This window comes from Numida meleagris, chromosome 1, assembly GCF_002078875.1.
Source record: "Numida meleagris isolate 19003 breed g44 Domestic line chromosome 1, NumMel1.0, whole genome shotgun sequence".
NCBI classification, from domain to species: Eukaryota; Metazoa; Chordata; class Aves; order Galliformes; family Numididae; genus Numida; species Numida meleagris.
In genome coordinates this window covers 9,544,227-9,569,148 of record NC_034409.1, presented here as the reverse complement: position 1 = coordinate 9,569,148, position 24,922 = coordinate 9,544,227, and the positions used below count along the sequence as shown (strand labels likewise).

At 36.3% G+C, this 24,922-nt stretch overlaps 1 protein-coding gene across 9 annotated transcripts in view; it reads right to left on the bottom strand.

Annotated features, from left to right (window-relative positions):
- The window catches only part of PCLO (piccolo presynaptic cytomatrix protein), a 343,040-nt gene that overhangs the window by 197,976 nt on the left and 120,142 nt on the right, over positions 1-24,922 (bottom strand). The gene's annotated exons all lie outside the window — the stretch shown is intronic.

Genomic DNA, 24,922 nt, shown 5'->3' with positions numbered 1-24,922 from the left:
CCATCACCCTCACTGTGAAGAATTTCCTACGCACATTTGTGCTGAACTTCCTATGCTTCAGTATGTGGCCATTTCCCCTTGTCCTATCGCCATGCACCACTGAAAAGAATCTGGCATCATCCCTTTGCCTCCCACACCTTAGATATTTATGAACATTAATAAGATCCCCTCTCAGTCATCTTTTCTTAAGGCTGAACAGACCCAGGTCACTCAGCCTTTCCTCATAAGAGAGATGCTCCAGGCCCTTTATCATCTTTGTGGTCCTCCGCTGGACTCTTTCCAGGAGATTCCTGTCTTTTTTGTACTGGAATATAGAAAAGTACTAAAAAGAAAAAAAAAGCTCAAAAACTTCTGGATATGAGAATAGATAATGAATCTCCACTTTGCTAATGAAATATGAGGTCTATACTGCACCTTAAAATCTTTCAGTGCTTGTTTCTGATTCCTTTTCTGTGATGATGGATGGTCTCAAAATTCAGTTACTGTATTTCTCTGATTCAGTTAACTTAGCGACCTACTGACTACAAAATACATGAAAAACAGAGCAAAATTGTTTTAATAGTAATTATATAGCTAATAATGTAAATAGCATTACCGATCAGTACAGACAACTGATCAATTATATACTATTCGATATTTCAGAATGTTGCCCAGAAAATGTGGCACCTAGTTAGAATCAGTAGTGGAAGTGTGATATCCCCGAAACACTCACACATTTTCTATTACAAACTAATTAAGTAAGAAATGATGTTACACCAAAAGCAGGAACTGGAAATCCAGGTCTGATCCCTGTCAGTGAAGAATGCCTGAACTACATGCAGGGTTCTAACTGTGAGAGGTTTAACATGGTTTAGTGGGGTTATTGGTGGTAGGTGGATGGTTGGACTGGATGATCTTGTAGGTCTTTTCCAACCTGGCTAATTCTATGATTCTATGATTCTATGATCTATAAAAGAACTGGTAGGTTCTCCTACCAAGAGCACTTAACATTTGGTGATGCCAGGATATTGTCATTGGTCTGGCATTTCTCAACAAGAACATCTGCAGTGATACAGTTTCCTGTGAACCACTTTCTAAAATTCCAAAATAGAATTAATACATGTGGAAACAAATTTGTTCTTAACCTAAGAAAATTAAGATGGTAGTATTATCAGGAGTTCCTAAATGTCTAAATACATTAGATAATTTTTATTATAAACAGAATAAAGAAAAAATAACTGATTTCACTGTATTTTTTATTCTTTCCTCAATGATTGCTATACAAAGTTGACTAGATAATTATGATAGATCAATTTTAATTTAAAGTCATTCTAGATTCAAAAAGCTTTTAAAATAATGAAAAAAGTGTTCAATACACAGTTCATTTTCATAGTATCACTTCCACGTGGCATAATTTCAATTTATTTCCTGATCATTTATCCAGTTTCTAGGGTCTCTGTTTTTTTTTCTATACATACACGTTTAATTCTTATCCCTTTTAGTATCTCTTCAACTGCAACCTTCTCACTGCTCATTCACATGCCCCTTCTTAGATTCACACACAGTAGCTCTAAGCACAAGCTTCTTAAAAAGAAAAATAATGATAATTAAGATGAACGAAGGCAGTTGATGATGAGTGAATTAGCAAATTGTGCTTAATGTTTGTCAAGAGATGAAAGAACCAGTCATTCCTCCCTGCCATACTGATGTAAGCACTGCTGGTGAAATGACCTGGAATTGTCCAGATACACAGTGATTTAATGAACCTTGCAAGTGGACTTTTGTTATCTTTGTATCTAATTTTCACTTTATTTTTTTTTAAGTTATAAAGTTATATAGACATGGAAAATACTTCTACCATGCTATGTGCTTTAAAAAAGATCTAAGTTTTTATAATCATGAGGATATTTGATCACAAAAGAACCTATAAAAATCATCTTATATCACCAGCCCTCTAGCTCCTGATTCACTGTCAGAATGGTTCTCTGTAAAGTTAAATTTTGTACCATGAAGTCACATGCCTCAGTTTTAGACTTGACTTTTCCTCAGTTAACCTCATGCCCTGAATACTAATTTTGCCTAAGGCTATCTTTTCAGTTAGCCCATCAACCCAAATTTATTAAAACTTAAGAAATGGACATATCTTCCTTCAGCAATCTTCAGTAAATAAATTTTCTTAGCTCTTTACAGAAATATTCACACTCTTTGGTTCCCGAGTTGGCAGTAGACATCATTCTTGGTATCACAAGCAATACACATGTGCATTAATGCTCCAAGTCCACAGTTCTCTTCCCGTGTCTTCAATAATCCTAACAACCCTATACTGCTGGACAGGACAAAGGAGTTGTTTCTCAATGTCCTCCTCATCCAGTTTAATAACAAACAAGCATCATCTTGAAAATTTCATACATCCAATATTCACTGCAATGGTCTATTTTTCAAATATCATGCAAGGGCTCAAGTATTTCAGTTCCTTTGCTTTGTATTCAGTAGCCACACTGTCAGAGGTGTTTAAGTTGAAAATCATAGAATCACCAACGTTGAAAAAGACCTCCAAGATCATCCAGTCCAACAGTCCACCTACCACCAATATTTCCCCACTAAACCATGTCCCTTAGTACAACATATAAACATTTCTTGAACACCTCCAGGGGCAGTGACTTAACTAGCTCCCTGGGCAGCCCATTCAAGTGCCTGACCATTCTTTCAGAGAATGAATTTTTCCTGATAACTAACCTGAATGTTCCTTGGCACAACTTGAGGCCATTCCCTCTAATCCTATTGCTAGTTATGCGGGAGAAGAGGCTGAACCCCACCTCACCACAACCGCCTTTCAGGCAGTTGTAGAGAGTGATAAGGTCTCCCCTGAGCCTCCTCTTCTACAGACTAAACAATCCCAGTTACCTCGGACACTACTCACAAGACTTGTGCTCCAGATTCCTCACCAGCTTTATTGCCCTTCTCATACTCTCTGGACATACTCCAGGGCCTTGATCCCTTTCTTGTAGTGAGGGGAACAAAACTGAACACAGTACTCAAGATGTGGCCTCACCCAGAGCTGAGTACAGGGAGAAGATCACCTCCCTTGTCCTGCTAGCAACACTATTTCCGATGCAAGTCAGGATGTCATTGACCTTCTTGGCTAACTGGGCACACTGCTGGCTCATGATCAGCTGAGTGTTGACCAATTCCCCCAGGTCCATTTCCTCCACACAGTCTTCCAGCCACTCTGCTCCAAATCTGTATCATTGCTTGGGGTTGTTGCGGCCAAAGTGCAGGACCCATCACTAGGTCTTGTTGAACCTCATCCCATTGGCCTCAGCCCAGCAATGCAGCCTGTCCAGTTCCTTCTGACGGGTCTTCCTACCCTGAGGCAGGTCAGTATTTCCTCCCAACTTGGTGTCATCTGCAAACTCACTGAGGCTGCACTTATCCACGTCATCAATAAAGATTTAAAGAGGGCAGGCCTCAATACAGATCCCAGGAGAACATCACTTGTGACCAGCCATCAGCTGGATTTAACTCCATTCACCACCACTCTCTGGGCTAGAGCCTCCAGACAGTTCTTTACCCAGCAAAGCATGTACCTGTTCAAGCCACTGGCTGCCAGCCTTCCCAGGAGAATACCATGGGAGAGTTCTGTGTTAAAGGCTTTGCTGAAGTCTAGGTAGACTACGTCAACAGCCTTTCCATTATCCACCAGGTGAGTCGCTCGATTATAGAAGGACATCAGGTTGGTTAAGCAGGACCTGCCTTTCATGAACCCACTCTGGCTAGGCCTGATCCCCTGGTTGTCCCGCACATGCCATGTGATCTCACTCCAGATGACAGGTCAACTATTCCATCTCTCTGCCAGTTAAAGATTTTACACTGCAGTATGTCAATACATTATGCACTCCTAGAAAACACCAATTGGTAAACCAAAGTTTTCTCTAATTGAAAGTAACTCAAAGTACTTAATGTATTTGTGAAGGTGAAAATAAACACTACATCCCACAGAACATGTCTAAATTGGCCTCAGAAGATAAATGCTTTAGTTTCATCTAGAGAACAACTAACTACTTTGTCACGGATGGAATATACCTTAATCCCTTCCTAATTCATTCTCATCTCTCCTCTCATTAAAATCAAAACATAAAATTAATATAGGAACATAAAAAAGGATGAAGAAGTACATATTTGAAAAATTAATTTCCTTTTGATTTTGCTATCTAAAATAATCACATTGACAAGCAGAATCTTTATCAAAAATTGTGTTCTAAATATAAGAAATGGAATAGAGGTATGACAAGAAACGTATGCTTTTTCTCAGTAATTACCTTATTAAAAAAAAGCAGAGAGGAAAAATGCAGACAGTCACTAAAATACATGTCTTTTTATGCAAGTTTTCTGTCTTTTTCTTTGTTATTTTGATTTCTTTGATATGTATTTTTGATATTGATATTTAAATCTGTGTTTCTTAAAAAAACATAATGAATAGACATTTACTCTGGTATAAATACTAATATAAACCAGTTGATCTGTGACTTTAAGACACTTTTACCTAGGATATTTATTTTCAGTTGATTTTATTTTTATTTTCACAAACTTGTACAGCAAGTTTCCAAGGTCTTTATGACAGCCTTGTACAGGCTATGCACAGCAGGTCTCCTAGGCCACTTAGGAAAGAATAAAAAAAGTAATCAAGTAGCCCACACAGAGAGGGAAAAAAAGAAAAAAAGAAACAACCTGATAAGCACAGCAATCCACATTTTGAAGAATGTAAAATGTAGGGATGAAGAAAAATTTATGAAAATTGAGTTAAGTCAAATTCTGCAAAGAAAGTTTAAACAAGAAAATATTTGGGATCCTTGTAGATAAAAGGATATCCACACTGAGGTCAAAATGGTTTCAGAATTAAAGGTAATGTTCACATAATATGTGCTTTAATCTCAATTTTTTTTATAATTGTGAAATTGAAAACAAGCAAATGTCAAGGGCAAATGAGCACACAGAAGAGAAATCATCATAATGGAGGGGAAAACATATGATCAATGGCAAGTAGTAATCATTAGGAACTGCTGGCATACAAAAGCAATATCAAGTAGTTATGATATATATGTCATCTGTCCAAACTGAGTGACACACAGTTAACCCATACTAACTCATATCTGCTCTCATTTAATATGTAGAATAATTGATTCTGGTCACTACAGCTGTGTTAGTCCAACCCAAATGTTTACAAAGTTTTAGAAAATGATTTCAAAGAAAGAAGAATTTATCCTTGTGATGAAGAAAAGGGCCATCTACTAGAATCCAGTATGTGTTTTCTGGAGAAGGACTGTATCAGATAAATTCTATACTTTTTTTTAAACATCATTTATTTTACAAGTAAAAAAAAATAAACTATTAAACACTGAATGTAGCTAGGTTCCAGAAAAATAATTGAATCTGTGTCACAATGAAATTATTAGTCAAATTATGAGAGAAGAGTAAATTGCCAGGTAGTAAAATCAGATCTCCTATGGAAGAAACTCATCCTAAATTATATTAATGTTTTAGTTATTTGAGAGTAAACACGCATTCAGACTTCGGAAACCTTGACATCCTCCTGAAGAGGAGAGCCTTAGAGAGATATAACAGAATTGGAGGTAATCTTCCTCTTGAGAGGTTCCTGACCTGCTCGCTACAGAGCAGCCTTTTTGTGAACAGAAGGCTGAAAAGGACTCTTGAAACCTTCAGCTCAGAAGTTCAGATATCTCACAATGCAAGGCCTAGTTTGGTGTAGCCCAGCTTTACTGAGATAAAGGCTGTTAAGATGAGGGAATACATGTGAGAAAAAGCCAGGGAATACAAGTAAATAAAAACATGGTCTGTCATTGTCAAGACAAGAATTTAAGATGAAAAATAGTGACATGAAAAGGTTTAAAGCAAAAGAAAACAACGCAAAATACACAGAAGTGGATGGCAGCAACACAGCAAAAGTGATGATTCGTTGCAAGGCACAGGAGAAGATTCACATGGCTGATGATTGCCTGGCCAGCGAAGACTGTTCAAGGATCTCAGTGAGGTGGTATTTTAATATTAGGAGTTCTTCAGATGGATTAGTCTGCTGTGTGTTGGTTGCAATTCGAGTAGTTTTGCTTATAAGCCCACCACCACTGCACAGTCTGATGGAGGGACACATATGCAGAACAGGACCACCAAATCAGATGGTACATCTGACAGCAGAAAAAATAACAACAGTGTACAATCACTACTTGAACCTTCCTTTTTGCCTTTCCCCGTGCTTAATGTTTTCCATTCCAGTCTATGTTTGCTTACTAACAGAATCTTTCAGCGACTCTGTCTTCTTGAATAGACGCACCTTCGATGCCTGAAATCATTCAAACAGCTCAAAAAGACATTGAACAGTGCATCTATGTCTCCAAAGTGTTGCTACATCCCAAGTTTGTTATTCTCTAGATTGTTATTACCCTGCAAAAAAAAAAAGTATGATGACTTTTGAATTTCCTTTTCAACCTCAACTATTCTGTGATCTTGTGAACATGCTAGAAACTAATATCCCGGCACTACAAACAGTAACATTTTATTTAGTCAGAAGGTTTCAAAGAATGCCCCCTAAAAACATAATCTTAAATAAAATGATCTATTTGATAGAGCAATAGAGCAATCACAGTTATTCCTATTGCCCAACGATTTTGCTTTGGCTCCAGAAAAGATGAAAGTACTCTTGGAACTTCGGCAGTTGATTTGCTATCACAAATGATCTCTTCTTTCTTCTCCTACATCAAGTGTAAATGCTTGGAAGAGAGTTTTAAATAATGCAGTAGAAGATTACCACAGAGGTACAGACGAATTCATGTTTTTTTGCACAAGTCAGGAATAATCTGCTTCTTAAATTTAATGGGATTGGTACTGCTGAATATTCCACTCAATTTTGAACAGATGAGATACAGAGTATAACAACACAAAGATGATCTGCTTCCTGAAGTGATGACAAATCTGAAATGCATGTGTCTTTATATTACTTCAAGATACACCTCAGCACCTTCAGAAAATCTCTTATCTTTCTAGCAGCTGCTCTGTTGTTTTAGAATTCTTACATTAGTGATCAAATTTGATAGATAATGGGAATTTCATGTGTATAGTGTCCATGTATATTTTAAAGGTCTTTAGAGGCTTAGAATTATGCTGGAAATGCACAAAAACATATCATGATTGTATACAGTTTTTACAGTTGTAAAATCAAAGATGTTGAAAAATGACTGCTCGTTTTGGTCAAAGGAAGAACAATACAATACTTATTTTTTCTCTGCATTTACCTGCACTTTCCTATGTTCATATGACTACTACTCCTTCTCTGTATTGGCAGGTTTAGATGTGGGAGTGCTTTTGCCCAAAGCCTTCCTCCTTGATCTTACACAAAGAAATTCTCATCAACCATTTCACTGCCTCTGGTGTCTGCTTCTTTTGTTTTCATGGCAAACTCAAATGCAATGAAGGAAAGAAACAACAAAGTGGATATCTGCTTCATCCAAAGACTAGAGAAGTCAATGGTTGAGCCTCAAGAATTTCAGTGGGGTTGAGATGATTAAGCTGTATGTATACATTGAGAAATTCTGAACTACAATGAAAGTCCACAAACATTATTTGAAATGCAATATAAACACTTTTTTACTACCAGGCAAGGAAAAGACTGTGACATTGTAACTCCTTTAGACAATTACATATCATACTTGCAGTGGCTGTCATGATAATATTCAAAGATCTCCAGGAGCCACCACAATAATTTTATTATAAAACTAACCTCTATTTCAAATGAAATGATACTCTGTAAACCTAAGAGTTGAATGTTTTAAGTAGTGAATCTGGAAAATTCAATTTAGACAAGCCTGTTAATAGTCAAAACTTTACCAAGTTAGTGTTAAAAAACATCTATAATAATTAAATTAATAAACATCTTCTTGATTTCCCAAGATACATGAAAACACGTACACAATTGATACAAGTGAGCAGGACTAGGGAAGTAATCCTGCCCCTGTACTCGGCATTGGTGAGGCCCCACCTCAAGGAGAGGACACCTCAATACAGAAAGGACATACAGGTGCTGGAGCAGGTCCAAAGAAGGGCAACAAGGCTTGTGAAGGGCTTGGAGAATATGCCCTACGAGGAGAGACTAAAGGAACGAGCTGTTTAGTCTGGGGAAGAGGAGACTGAGGGGAGACCTTATTGCTCTCTTCAAATACCTGAAAGGTGATTGCAGTGAGAGTGGGGCTGGTCTCTTCTCACTGGTGACAGGTGACAGGACAAGGGGAAATGGCCACAAGTTGCACCAGGGGAGGTTTAGGTTGGATATCAGGAAAAACTTCTTTACAGAAAGGGTTGTTAAACACTGGAACAGGCTCCCCAGGGAGGTGATTGAGTCACCATCCCTGGATGTGATTAAAAACCATTTGGACGTGGTGCTCAGGGACATGATTTAGCGGTGAGTTGTTAAGAGTTAGGGTAGTATGGCTAGGTTGCGGTTGGACTTGATGATCTTGAAGGTCTTTTCCAACCTGAGTGATTCTATGATTCTAATTGTTGATTTCTTTAGCTCAAATGGAGAATATCTATCTTAAGTACATCACATTTTTTACCTTTAAATACAACTCTTTCAGATTCTGTACTATGACTTTGTTTTAGAACATACACTACTATCAATAGACTTTCATACTTCCAGCATGAACATCTCAAGAGTTAGGTACATGGGCTATCACTGAGTTTTGAGTATTGGCTTTTCTGCCAAAGTATATTATTCTAAATTTTCTTAAGAGTGTTTCTGCAGATAGTTCTGCAATTACAGAGTACTCTTGCAGTGGTGAACAGCAGGAAGATCCTTAGGGGAATCACATCTGTCCTTACTCACATCACAATCTCCTTCTCTGGCAAGAAAGTATGCATGTTCAGTAGTGCAAGCTGTATTGACAGTTACAAGCATTCATGTTATTGCCTTAAAAGTTAATGCAACTTCCAGAAACCTAGAAGCAAATCAAACAAACACAAACTTGATTTACGTTTTTTTTAAGTTCATCCCAGCCTATGTTTTTAACATTGTTTTCATGATGTCTCACTCTCCATTCAAGAGGTCAATCAGTATGTGCTTCCAGGATAAGAAGATGATCATTACATATATATCTACACCTATTTCAGCACATATCTCACAGCCAGTCAGAAGGCAGTGGCTGCAATGACATTCTTTTTCCCAGGTACTTTTACAGAGATTCCAAACTAGCTAACTAAAACAATTGAGATTTACTTGTGTCCATGACAAATGAACATGCTATCATGGTTTAATTAAACAGCAGTATACAAACTCAATTTATATTAAATTCCTTTAGTAGTAGTATTGTAATCATTCCATTTAGATTATACAGACCAAAGAAAGCTGCGACTGTATTAGTGTTCGAAGTAATGATTTTATAGTAAAAGCGTTTTCTGTATCTGATCGCTTTGTTTACTACCTAGTTCACTCAGAACTTTAAAATTGTTATAATTACCCTTTTCAGCTATACATAGACACTGAGTAGCCCCAGCATGCCCTTTTGTACTCTTTATTATAACTAAGTCTCAAAGAATAATTGCTTTCTACACCTTCTAGCAGCAGAATCACCAGCTGTCACATAACTGGTCAGCAAAGAGCATGAGTATTAAGAGTATTTCCCATTCATCACTGTTATTATTTGTTCTGAACTGTCAAAATATCCAGTGTCACGGATGGCACTAAAACAACAAACAATACCATACCATGAGGAGTTTGCAGTCTTTTCAGCTTTATGTTCAATGTTGACCTTTTATGAAGAGCCTAGAGAAAAATAGTTACTTTAAACTGAGTCTCCGCTAGGGAATTCAGCTCAGATGAATTCTGTAGTAAATTAGACAATTATTCTTAATGTTTCAGGCTGCCTGGTGCCAAAACTTCAGCGCATCTTGGAATTTGTATCTGATGATAAGCTACAAATTCAATCTTCTTATCTCAACCTTAATTGTTCATATTAACACACACCAACTACTCTCTGTAAAACCATTTTTATAGTTTTAGACATACAGAGAAAACCGATAGACACAATTACTCTGAGAAGTCAATGTTTTGCATTTTGTTTGCTCTTACAAACCAGATAGATAATCCTAAAATGAACGTGTAGCTCATTTCAGCAATATGCTTTGCATAAACAATAATCACTGCAAAGATAGCTTGAGAGATGTCTGCCTTTTGCTCATGTGTAGTCTACTACTGCACAAATAGGCTTTTTTACAAAGATGGATCTTCATGATATTTTAGGTAATGGAAGTGGCAGATCAACACTTTAAATGAAATGCTGCACAGGAAGATGGAAATGCTCAAGCAACTGAAGGTTTTTGGTACTCCTAGCTCCATCCAGCCTTATCACAGGTACTTAACTTTCAACACTCATCTGAGGAGCTAAAGTTTTGACCCTGGCTACCAGCATTCCCACTATAGGCCATGGAACATTATTTCCAGATACAAACACCATTGGAAGGCTGACAAATGTATCTATTATTTCTGATCAGGGAGAAAACTTGGAGCACAGTGTTCCAGATGAACTTCACGTCAAGGATGATTTTGAGGTGTGCTGACAGCCCACACTAGCATGCAAAGATAAACTTTAAACTGATAGCTTGATGAAAGTTCCTAATTCTGTAATCTGATATGTAAAGAAATGGTCCAATTTTTGAAAGCTTTAACTACCTGAAGACACTTCCACTGACTCATTTTCCAGCACATCTCACCTGTTTCAATCTCTCTTTAATCAGAACCATAGTATGAATGTTTCCTCATTTGTGTTTAATGTTGGCTTTATCATTTAGAGAGTTTATCACTTAGTGCTGACTCATGTCTAGTATTTGTTCTTCATCTCATGTAACTGATACATGCATCCTTTAAGTGCCTGAAGATTTTGAAAATGAAGGGAAAAGGAAAAGAAGAAACCAAGCAAAAAGTCTGGGGAATAATTCATAGTTAAGGAAAGACAACATTCTCACATAAGAGAGCACTAGTCCAACAGAAGATTATCTTAAAAAGGAATATGCAATTTAGTCAGCAAAATAATCCTGTCAAGAACTGTAACTAACTCAAAAAAGGTGAGCATACTGTGAATTTTTGTTATTTCCCAAATTATACTACCAAATATGTACATGAAGGATTAAAATAAAACATTTTTCTTCAAAAACTTCAAACTAACATTCATTACAATTTCTTCTCAATATTTTTTATAGAAATGTGCTTGCAATCTGTTTAAAAGCCTAACATACTGTGATACTACAATGTAACTAAGAGCAGATGTTTTTTGGCTTTTAATATGCAAATAAATCCTATAAACTTCAACAATCATACAGACTAAGATTCAGCTTACTTTCAAAAGACACCATGGGTACATTTATAATTCATATTATATAATGCAAATAATCTAAAATCATGTAAGTCTTCCCAAAATTAATGTACTGCTAACTCTCAACATAAATATTAAAGATAGGAGGTAAAGACAAGTTTGGACTCCAATCCAAATCTAGCTAAAAGGGGAGCCTTAACTTCTCTGTCTCTTTAGTGCTATCAATCAATAGTAGTTCCATGGAAGGTAATAAGAGTAAGACCCCAGAATACTGAGTTGAAATTTTATGAGTGACTGGTGTCCTGATGGATTTGCAATGTCTGTTAATAGACATATGCACTATGTTGTCATTCCTTGCATATGCATGTGGTACAACTAACTTGAGGTCTTTTGTAGCATGAATTAGGGCTTCAAAATGGATCCCTTTGCCATATTACAATTTCAAACTGCAGTTCTATTAATTTATATTTTAGCATTATTTGTTTGCTGGCATTATGTGGCCACTCTAAATCATGTCACTCAGTTTGACATCTACCCTGTTCTTGAAGACTTCCAGGGATGCTGACTTAACCACCTCCCTGGGCAGCCTGTTCTAATGCATCACCAGTCTTTCAGAGAATAAATTCTTCCTAATACCCTACCTGAACCTCCCCTGGTTCAACTTAGTCTTACGGAAACATCCCACTTGTATCATTTGCACAATGTCAGAAGAAACTGCAAAGAAGCTTTTCTCTTGAAAGCATAGTCCCCCTCCAACCATATTTTTAAAGGGTATTTGCTGCTATAATGTCTATTAAATCTTTTAGATATATTGGAAATTGCATAAAACTTAGAAATACATAAAGTAATTTAAATATAAAATGTTACTGTGTTCTAAGGTTAATTGCTCATTTAACTTTATAGACAAGAACCTTAGAAATTTCGTTTCAGAAGTAAGCCACTCTCTTTACATCTATACCCAAAATATTAACATCTGTCACAAAGGAGAATAAAATTTTTAACTCCCCAAATCTTGGACTGAATTCTATCTTTGTATCCCTTACCACAAAACAAAAACAAAAACAAAAACAAACAACAAAAAAAACTTCTTATAAAATCAAATAAGAAAAAACAAGAAACATTCATTTGCATTTTTACATGTCACTTTTGTTTCCTCATGAATTCATACATGGACTAAAATTAGTTATCTATCAAATTAAGTTGCTGTTCTTATTTTCTCATTGAAAATCAAATGTCAAGTTTTAATTACCTTGAAACATTTTCTCAGCCCTTGAAACATCCTTTTAAAGACCTTGTTTACATCAGATTCCGTAACACAATGCAGTCTTCCAGGATGAGTGACACTACTGCTGGCTTTTAATTAATTTAATCATAGGTTCTGTTTTAACTCAAGAACAAACATCTGGGGATGAAAATGACAAAAAAAAAAGAAAAGCTAATCGCTTTCAGTTTTTCGATGAAAATTAAAAAAAAAAGATTCTTCTTTTCCAAGTTTTGTTTTACTTTCTTTCTCCTCTTACTCCTTTCTCTCTTTCTAGTCATGGGGGCATAAAAAAAGACTAAGTAGGAGAGGAAGACAGGAAGCAGAACAGACCATAATGAAGATAACTTATTTGGGTCATACAGGACTCTTAAAGAATGTTTTTTTTTTTCCTTTTAATTTAGAGAAGGCTTTTTAATTAAAGAAAAAAAAATGTGATAATCTGTCTATTTAGGCTATAGCAGTCCAAATTTGGTCAATAAAATTCAGGTGATGAAACTAAAGAGAGGGTCTTATCTGGATACCAACTCCATTATTTCATGTAAACAAGGATTTTTATGGCACTTGAAGAAACAAAGAAACATTTCACTGAAACTGACACATTTATTTTTTATTAATCTACACAGGTTAAATTAAGGATTCTCATTTACATTCTAAATGAAATTTTAAAAAATCATGTATATCAGTAAGCTATTTACTTGTTTGTTTGTTTGTTTTTAAATAGAAAATAAAAACAGCAAAAAAAAACCCCACAAAGTATCTTCTTTGATAAAATAGGTATCTGCCTTAATAAAAAATCATTTTTTTCTATTTATCAGTAGAAATTGTAAATAGTCACATAAAGCAGGAGCCTTTCTAAATACAAGTTAAGGAGAACTGCAAACACAAATGTATGATAGATAGTATTATAGATGTCATAATTCCAGATGTAAGGAACAGGGAATTGAAATTTCATTCTAAATGCTAATAAAAGTCATCATATCCATATTATAGTTTGTGTAATCAATTCCCAAGCCTTTGACACTAAAATAATATACAGTGTGCTTGCAAAGTGAACCATTTACGGGGCTCTTTTCAAAAAACCATCTCTAGGCAATGAAGTGGAAAGTTCACATCTGTCTTCAAGGGCAGAAATGGAAGCAGTTTCCAAAGCACACAAGTGAATTTTTGTACATGAAAGCAGTTACAATGATGTCCTTCAATAATCTGCATTTAATACATATCAGATATTTCAGAAATACTCCTTTTTATTTACAGATGGCACTCTGATATTATTATTCCAATTATTCTGCAATGGCAACTAAGTAGATTCTTTTTAAAAGCTTGAATTTCAACTGCGCTTACTCCAGATATTTTACAGCATTAATTTATATTTTCTGCTTTGAACATAATAAAAATGCAATTAGAGCAGTAACTCCAACACAAAAGCTTTTAAATAAAAGTTTGGAAAAAAATAATGCTAAAGAATCCTAAATGCCTAGCTAGATTTACAACATTCACTATTGAAGAGCTGGTTTGGGAGGTTTTACTGCTGATTGACTGATTTGTTACTGAAATGCAAACAGTAAGCATGAAGATGTTGCTACTTCCCTCATTTCTAATCTCACCATATTTCAGTGTTAAGGGCAGACTGCTAAAGCTTAAAAAGAGATAACATTAAGAGTGGACAGAATTTTAGGAAAGTATAGAAAAAAAAGAGAAAAATATAATGCATCTATTGAATACCTTAATGTAATCAATATTCTAGCACTGTTTATTGCGAAATAATAATTTAAATTGACAAAAAAAGTCTAGCTCATAGCCCAGTTATTCAGGTAAAGAAAATATAGCAAAGAAAAAGAAGATAGAAACAATTACTTGTTTTGCTCCTGGGTCTTGATAGGCAAGATGTTAAAAAAATACTGAATTTTAGAGAAACAGCAAGATATAAAATATCTGCTGACTGAATGAAGACTTCATATGAAATGACAAAAGAGCTTCAATCTCACAGTTTTCTACTTTAAGCTACATCTGAGTTCATCTACTTGTGCGAGCAATCTGAAAAACTGACTTCATCACCATTTTTGCCACTGTATTACTTCAGGCCTAGTCAATATTGGTTCATAATCCTTCCTTAGTAATTTGATCTCCTTCTGTGATAAATTCACCCACTTGATTGATGAAGGGAAGGTGATGGATGTAATTTTTCCAGATTTCAGCAAGGCCTTTCATATCGTTCCTCACAGCATGCTTCTGAATAAACTGTCCAAAAGTGAGATGAACAGGTTCACACTATGCTGGGCACCAGAGCTCAACAGGTCATAGTGAATAGGGCTACATCAGGCCGGCAGTCAGTCACTAGTGCTGCTCCCCAGGGCTCAATGCCAGGGCCAGTCCTGTTCAACATTTTTACTAGTGATCTGGATGCAGGAGTTGAATGCATCCTCAGCAAGTTCAGTGATTATACTGAACTGGGAGGTGCTGTTGACCCCTTGGAGAAAGGAGAGGCCTTGCAGAAGGATCTAGATACATTGGAATACTGGACAATCAGCAGTGAACGGAAGTTCAGCAAATGTAAATGCCAGATGCTGTCCCTGGGATGGAGTAATGTTGGACACAGGCACAGACTGGGAGATGAGTGGCTGAGAGCAGCTCAGCAAGAAGGGACCTAAGTGTGCTGGTGACTGCAGCTCAGCATAAGCCAGCAGTGTGCAGTATGCCTTGGCAGCCAAGAGAGCAAACTGAATTTCACCAGTGATGTAGATCATGCCAGTAGGAATACAAAGCCATATCTGCAATAATACTGAGTATTTTAGGAAACTTATTATTCAGGTAAAGACAGGATAGATTGATCTAAAAATTAGCAGTGGGAGAAGAACTGATTTTTTTTTCTGGTTTTATGTAAAAGGATTCACTCATTCAACCCAACAAACCCAATGAACTGATCTAGCAGGCACAAGCATAAACACAAGTAGGCAGTGGTCTAAGGGTTCAACAAAGATGCCAATAAAACAGTGAAGTGCAATCATTACAAAACTCATGGCAACCTGACTGTACCACAGCATATTTGACAGGATGAATGCTCACACACTAACATCACTGAAATGAAATGGAAATTCAGCTGCTGGAGAATGAAGCAAAACAAAAGCCAGAGGACCTTGGGCAGCTCCCAGCTAATAGATGGCACCTTTTACTCTCATTCCATCAATAAAGATCCTACTCAGAAAAACACTGATTCAAAAAAGGGGGAAGAGAGCGCTGTTCTGTCTGCTAAGCCTTCATGCTTCGGTGAGTGATTTGTGTTACATAACAGCAGTCACTATGGTAACAATACACTTAAAGAAAAATATACATCTGTAGGACTGGGTAATCTGCTTTCAGAGCTTCCTCTCTAAAACTTGATGAACTTTTTAGGAAGTTGTATGTTTGCTAGTCTGATTTTAAACAAAACATGTCTTTGTGAATCTGTTGTAAAAGCTTTCTGCCTCCCAAAGCATTCAGTTTTCAGTTGATGTCTGAAAATAATTTTTTTAAGAGCTTCATCTTATTACAAATCACTATTAATCAGTAGGTCAGAAAATGAATCAATTCTGTCAAAAAGACTATCTAAACTGTGCACGCATGATAGAGTTTTTTGTGTAATCAGTCAGGAAATAAATTCACTGAGTTTTCAGAAATCTGAGTGATAATAATACAAATCCTACTCTGTCCAAAGAAAAAGACTACACATAAATAATGGACTTGATGAAAGCCTTAGAAATCATTAAAAGTTACATTGAATATCATCCAGTACTTCAAACTCAGGGACTTTTCTTAAATGTCACCCAACAATGCGAAGGCAGTTTTCTCTGCTGCCCAAAACCACCTGATGCAGATTGGCTCTACATGGCCAAAATTCTCTGTGATTGACTGGACTGTGTCATCATCTTCCATTAATCACACAGAATCACAGAATTTTAGGGGTTGGAAGGGACCTCTAGAGATCATCGAGTCCAACCCCCCTGCAAAGCAGACTCCCTACAGGAGGTTGCACAGGTAGGCGTCCAGGAGGGTCTGCCATTATCAAAAGGCATCAAATATTTGGAAAATATTTCCTGTGAAAAAAAAGTGTATGATCACTCTAGATTTATGTAAGTGTGGAAGTTTCTAATGAGATACTAAGGGACAGTGAAGTGAGCACGTGAAAAAACATTGTAAAATGGAGTAGACCAAGGGAACGTGGCAAATGGCATTTGAGGACAACTGTGAGACTGCATTTTAGGAAGCTCAGAGAATTGGTACATTTTTTACGCTATTTTCTGTTCTCATTACAGTCTGTCTACTTTCACCAGAACAAATTAAGTTTGCAATATTTTCTCTTCTCATTTCAATTTATGTGACAAGAATACATTATAAATTTGGCATTTTCTATGTCTTTCAGAATAATCCTTACAAGAATAAATTATATCAGCATTCAAGGATGGCAGTTTATCACTCTGTGTGCAGAGACACTAGATAGACAGATAACCAATATCTGACTTTAACCTCTCGTTTATATGGTGAGATTTACAAGTGTCACCAGAAAAAAATGGGCCCTTTGCGAGTTTTTGCAAATGTCATGCCAGATGAAAGTAAACATAAGGCTAATCTACAGAGTTCAGATGCAAAATAAAACAGAGAATCTAATGCAGCAGCAGACGAGGTGGGAATAAATAGTATTTATCTCTCTCCTATTTAGACTTTTCTTCTGATCTGGGCCATTTATTATAAATTGTACTCTGTTTCTGCAATCCTAATTTATCTTTTCTAGAAGATCCCTCTTTTCTCCACTCTCCACCTTTCTGTCCTACATAGATGATGATGTATTGCATTACGACAGCCTGCTCATCTCAGGATGTCAAAGTCGTGCCCAGACTTTAATTCACAATTCTTGTAAGAGTAAGCTGCAGTCCACTACAGCATTCTGCGGAATAATCAACATGCAGTTGGAGAAGTTATGACATATTTTAGACCACCTGGTAAGCCAGACACAATCCAGAAGTTGACCTCTAGCTCAGTCTCTATATTTCTTTCTCCTACCTGCTCACAATAATTTTAAGGAAATTCAACTTTATATTTTGATGGAAAAGGGAAATAAGGGAAAAGGAAATTTGCCAAAAAGCATAGTGATAAATGTAATAAGCTCCAGTTTTCTACGGTATTCCTTGAAAGCATCAGGTTAAGAATATATCTGATCATTTCTCATCTAGGAATGTAACTCATACTAATGTTTTTATTATGTTGTTTTTTTGTTTTTGTTTTTTTGTGTGTACATTTTTTTTTAAATTCTATACAAGTAGAGCACAGTTATTCAAAATAACAGGGCTAAAGAAAGAATTTATAAGAACTCCAGTTAATTTTCTAAAAATACTGGAATAAAATGATTGTTTCCATACAAAAAGATCTCTAGCTGTAAAACAGTATCTGAACTTGATATGATATGAGCACACATTTAGAACAAAAAAATTGCAGTTACTATAGTCACTTTCAGAAACTACTGATGTATTTCAATGTGTATCAGTAATTACCATTGGAAAGAATGTCAATAAATAATGATAGGTAGCTTAAAGTTATTTGTTTCCCATAAAACTCTACTGAACTGCTAAAGAATCATTTAGTGTAACTCTGTTAAAGTTCATTCTAAAAAGACCAATTAAAATGAAGATTCACGGAGTATGCTATAAATTAATGAAATTGTTTCCTGTACAGGACCTGTGAACAATAACATTATTTAAACTTTAGAAGGATCAATAACTATTCCTTGAATATAAACTGCAGTAACTGAAATCAATTAGATTTGCTCAGCCAACAGTGGCTGAAGACAATGTCTGAAATGCTTTGTGTTTATGTGTGCGTGTTTACAGGCAACTTTCAACTTTCTGGGTTTGCAGGCTATGAATATTCCCCACAAAAGCCACCCAACCTTTATGGAAAAGTATTTTTTTTCTATTTTTATATATGGAGTAACAATTCAGTCCAAATTGGAATTACCTAAACTCTTAAACAGTTGTATCAGCAGATCACATTTTGGTATTGAATAGAAAAGGTAACAGAATAAAGGAATGTGAATGACAGCTCACTCTCCCTTCTGGGAAATCCAAAGAAGAATGAAAAACCTTAGAACTGTAAATCTACATCTCCTTCTTCAAGTGGATAAACACAATCTCAAGTAAAAGAGTAAGAATAGGCATTAGTCGGACACTAATCTCACCTGACTTTAAACACCTAAACAAATATATATGAGTTAGTTACTCTAAATTTCTTTCACAGTGTATGAAAAGAAGCATTTGCCTCAAGAACACAAGTCATTGCCTTATTTATCTGTCTTAAAATTAGGTACAGCACAGGCCTAAAACACTTTAAGGGAGAAAATTAGACATTAAATATATTCTCTGCAGAGCCATTACACCATTTTATCTCAAGACAGACACAAGTTAAATTGTTTTCTGCCATGAATCTTCCTTATGGACAAGTCTCCATGGTCACATCTACAAATAAAAGGGTGAGGTTCTCTAATCTACCACTCGGCTGGCCAGCAGGGCAAGAGAGGTGATTGTCCACCTCTACAGTGCCATCATGACATCCCATCTGGAGTACTGCAACCAGACCTGGTACCTCCAGCACAAGGCAGATGCACAGCTGTTGGAGTGGGTCCAGAGAAGAGCCATGAAGATGATCAGAGGGCTGGCACACCACTCCTATAAAGAAAGGTTGAGGGAGCTGGGCTTGTTCAGCCTGGAGAAGAGGAGGCTCCAGGAAGACCTCATTGTGGCCTTCCACTACTTGAAGGGAGCTTACAAGCCAGATAGAGAGCAGCTTTTTACATGACCTAATAGTGACAGGACAAGGGGGAATGGCTTTAAACTAAAAGAGGGGAGATTTAGGTTGGATGTTAGGAGAAAATTCTTTACTAAGAGGGTGACAAGTCACTAGAACAGTTTGCTCAGAGAAGTTGTGGATGATGCCCCATTCCTGGAAGTGCCCAAGGACAGTTTGGATGGGGATCTGGGCACTCTGATCTGGTGGGGAGCAACACTGTCCACAGCAGAGTGTTGGAATGAGATAATCTTTGAGGTCTCTTCCAACCTATGCCATTCTATGATTCTTTGATTTCACTCAATATTTTATTTGCCACAAAGCACGGACAAGCTCTATAATGGTACAAGGTAAATGACTTACATCTGACAGCAACTCTTAAAAGAGTGTAGTGTGGTCATAAACAGAAATTTGTGAATAATCTTGAAAATAGTAATTGTATGTAGATGGAAATTTTATTTTATTTTTATTCACTCTTCTAGGACAAAAGACTTCTTGTCAACATGCTCATTTGTCAACTGGCTCACTGAACTGAAGTTCATTATGAGATCACAGTTCACTGAAGTTCAGAAAATTGGATGTATTGTTTTTAATCAAAACTGATTCTGACGGTAAAATTCAAATCAGCTTTACCAAGCATAATCAGGGACAGATACTCATCAGATTTCATTCTGTGCGTTATTATATGAGATGTAACTACAGTCATGAGTAGGCTTAAGTCTTCTTATATTCTAGTTAACTTGTAGTAACAAGTAGACTCAGTTAAAAATTACAATAAAAATGGACAAATTTACCATTCTATATCAACTTGGTCTCTTTTGTACATACCAAATTTTGGAAAATGTTACTATTTTTCTCGTACACATGAAACAAGAGCACTGAAAATTCTTGGACACATACGTTTTTTGACTTCTTTCTTACATACCAAAATGACAGTTGTGAATGTACAGACCCTATCAGAAATCAGAGCTAAACTCCTATGTTCTTGTAACAAAAATGGCAGACACTGGTAGTGTTTGTACTGTCCATAATCAAAGTTGCACTTGAACAAATATAAAGTGTGAGTAGGCATATTTGAGAACAGCTTGGTACCCAAACTGCATTGAATCTGAGTCTACTCTACATGACATGTCACAAAATGCAATTTCCCGGGAATTAATAGGAACAGAACCCTAACCTTCAAAAGGAAGCACTCTGTATTCAGCAGACAGTATTCTAGGGAGAGATTAATGTTTATCAGCTCCTTTGTTATTGCCCAGACAAGTGTAAGAATTTTGCTTTTTCTTGCCCCTCTGGAAAATGGCTGACAGAAGCAGGATTTCACTGTTTTAGCCATCTGCTGAAATGCCTTTAATGAAGCTTGAAAGAGTAATTCACACATTTTTTCTTGCTCTTCAGATAAGGTCAGAGGAAATCTCTTGGGACTGGAGAAACTTTTCTTTGTTCACTTCTGCATGAGGTAAGTTAGATCAAAGGTTCTTCTGAAGCACATCAGTGGAATCATTGCACTATTCATGGAGATGCATGCTCCTTGAGTCACTCTGTGACACATTCCCACCTGAATCATTTAAATGTTAGATCAGAAACTGTTTGTTCATTTACACCAACAAAATCCTAGTGTGGGTAAAAAAAATGGTTGATTAAGGTATCTCCATTCTTCATTCTTCAGAGAGAAATACTCAACATGATGCATTTTCCACAAATAATTCCAGCTATCAGTACTTTCTCTAACTTATCAAGGTATGCTTAAATTTTAAAATAGACAAGTGCTTTAAAAGTTAGTGATTTTAATGAAATTACTGTGGTATCTTCCCCATGTTCGACAGTAGAATTTAATATCTCAGAGCCTGTCTTGCAGATTCAGATTCAAAAGCTCCATACAATAGTGTATGCATACAAAAAGAGTACTGAAAAGTAACTTAGCTTTAGGATAGCATTTCTTGAGCTAATGTGCTTTGAAAACTGCTCAAGTGTAACGATGAGCAAGAATATTCACCAATTCAGTTTTTAAAAAACTATGCCAGAAAATATCTCACTGAGATTTTGAATGAAGGATTTTTTCCATTTCAAAGCACTTGTTCTCCCTACCGAGAATTACTTGAAAAATATATCAGCTTAGATAAAAACTTTGGTCAAGAAAGTGCTCTCAGATTCATTCTTTATGGGCATATACTAGGGTACAAATACATCACATCCTGATATCCAGAGACTTCCAAAAAAAATATAGATACATCAGAGACATCAAAGAGTTATATTTAATTTTTGAATGTAAATATATATTTTGAATTAATGTTTTACAATGTTAATTATTTATGCAAGTCAGAATATATATGTAAGTAATCCACCACAGAATACAAATGGACTTCACAGAAATATGAAGCATCAACCCTGGTTGGTATCAGGTAGAGAATAAATATGAAACTGTTTTTCACTCTGTAGAGTTCCAGCATCTCTGACCTGTCGATATTTCACAAATGTCAAGAGAAATAGGATAGTAAAAAAAAACTTCCCATCCACTTCCAACAAGAACTTTTCTCTAATGTTTTCAGTCATGTCTGAAGGTTGAAATGCTTTTGTCTGTATGGAATAGTTTTTTATAATTATTGCCACAACATAATCTTGCTTTCTCATTCAGCCAGCATTCACAAAATACTAACTCACTTCCACTCTAGAGAACTTATTTGATGTTTATGTAAGCAGTTAATTTAATTCAGCAACATTTTTATTAAAGATAAAATCCTTAGATAGTCTCTCACTGACATGCACAGAAAGCAAGAGAAAGAAAACAGTGCAAGCAAGAGATAAGAATTTCCATTTCCTCAAGGCTGTTACAAAAGACACTGATGAAATCTCACGTGTCCAAAGTGACAGTCAATGTGCACAGACATGATTGCTTAACATAGACAGAAACTGTAAACCAGTGGGACACTTAAGTAATCTTTTTGTGGTGCTCAGAGATTAACTGACAAACAGCAGCAACAAGATTGAAAATGTGCATGTTCCTAGAAAGAAGCAGCTTCATCTGTGTGCTTCCTTTTCAGGGGAAAAATGGCCTGTAATAAATAATGATAGTGTAATTTCTTCACATTGTCAGAATACCAATGATGAACGAAACAAAAGCAAAGAAATACAAGATTATCACCTTCCACTCTGGTTAGACCTTATGCTTCAGAGCATACATAAACATTCTCCAAACTATAAAGACCTTGTAATCAGTATGAGAAAGGTCTCATACCCTGCCTACAGCCATGGTAGAAAGAGAGAGAGGAACTAGACCTGAGACTGAGACACATCAATTTTGCGTGTGTGCGTGTGTGTGGTGGTGTTGTTGTTATTTTTCGTCTGTTAAGGGTGGCATACTGCTGCTTGAACCTTAGAGTCAAAGCCATTTTCACTGCCTCATTGTATCCTGCCTCATCTCTGCCCAACCATTTTAAATACTCTGCAGAGTCCAAGACACCAAAAAGAAGGTGGAAGATAGGACCTGTGCCTTCTGGATTGCAAGCTAGAGGAAAAAATGATGACGTAAAATGCTTGAAATTGTATTAGACACCTATATTTTGCCATCTGAATCCTAGGCTAGTTTTCCGAGTTCACATTATTAAGAAATCACACTAACAAGAATTTTAGTGGGATCCTTCTAGGTTCTTTCTTTTTCTAGGCTCCATTAACTGTATCGACTGGATCTCCACTTACTGTAACATGAGGCCAGATACCTACTTGTAGGGAACTAAATTTAGAGATAGCAACCATTAACTGAATTCTACCCGGTCTCAAGAGACATAGTGTGCCCAAGGAAGAGAACAGGAAAATTCAAAAGCTGATCTTATGTCACAGGTTCCTTCCATTTCTCAAATGGACTTTGTATTAAAAAACACCTATCCACTGTTTTGCAACCTTTCATTTCAAACTTTCTGATTACTAAATAAAATTCGTAATAACGTTAAGAAGAAAAATATCAATAAACAGAAGTTATGTTCATGAAAACAGTGACAGAAAATATGTGGCTGATCTAAAATGCTATCTCACAGATCTTATTCATCATTGGTCTAGCAAGTAGTTACTTATCCTCTTCAAATTCTATTTATTAAGAAGTAGTGAAAACTTGCTGGAAACATCATATACTAGAGAAAGTCGCTCCTATGAGGAAGCTCCTACAAGTATTTGTATGTTTACATACAAGGATTCATATGAGTGAACACAGTGATGATGTGGTGCATAACAAACAAGCACTCAGTAGTTAAGGTCATGTAACTATCAGCATGCACATTTTCAGTCCTTCCACTGCAAATTAAAACACATTCGTTTATTGTGAGTACACTACTTCTACCTCTACTTAGGCTAGTGCATTTTAACTTGAACCGAGGACAAGCTGAGAATACAAGCATCAGCAGTGAAGTTACTGTGCCTGTTTCCAATGCAGCCACACGACCGGACTAAATGCTCATTTCCATTCTGTCTAAATTTTAAAACATGTAGTACATTTGTAGTGTTTATTTTACATAACATTTGTTACCATTAAGGTTGTCTTATCACCAGTTAAGGCTGCTCAGTTGACATTAGGTAATTAATTAACAGCTGATGCCAACTGCTTTGCAGTCATTTAACAGTGGTCAGGTATCATACAGGCAGGTACCACAGTTCAGCTGACAAGTAGTTTGTCAAGCTGCTACAACTCAACTCATACATGGGCACGTTGTAAAACTCATCCTAAAATAATTTATTCAAGTAAAAGAATTGGCTGAGTAAAGGAATAAAATAAGATACAATGTTTATCATGTTTAATATGAAAAATACTGCTTTTTAATGATACCGTAATCAAGGAACTGTACGCTGATGAGCTTTAGTAATAAGTCTTAGTTATCAATTATCTACTGCTAAATTAGTATAGCTGCTGAGCCTAGGTAGAAATGTGGTGGGGGTTTTTTGTGCAACTGGAATTACAGATACCAGTTGTGCTCTTCAGAACTGGCTAGAAAAGAATACTTTCATGTAACATATATCAGTAACTACACTGCTTTTCACAGCCTTTTCCTCATTCTTGGAAACATGCTTGCATAAGATTTACTGAGGACACTGAAATGGCTGACATTTTAGGTTATAAAACTGCTTTAAAAACAAGAAGGCAATTCTGTATTTGGAAAAGGATATGACCTCATGAAGTATTACTGTAAAATACTGGCAATACAATTTGTCAACAGTTATCAGCAACAGAGTTCCATTGTATAGGTGCACAGGTATTTTTCTTGGCATTTCTGTGTCAACAGAAGTCAAAAGGTAAGGAAGCGTGTGGCATTGGTGTGGGAATTCTATCGTAAAGCAGAGCTATCTTGCAGAAGAACTTTTGTAACTGTCTAAACCCACATTCACTTGGCACCTGAACACAAGTATAATGGTCCGACCAACTCCTAAGTAGGAATTGTGCCATGGTAACAGATGGATAAAAGTGTAGGCAGCAATAGGAGCATGTACCGGCGTCCAATGTATTTACTGAGAC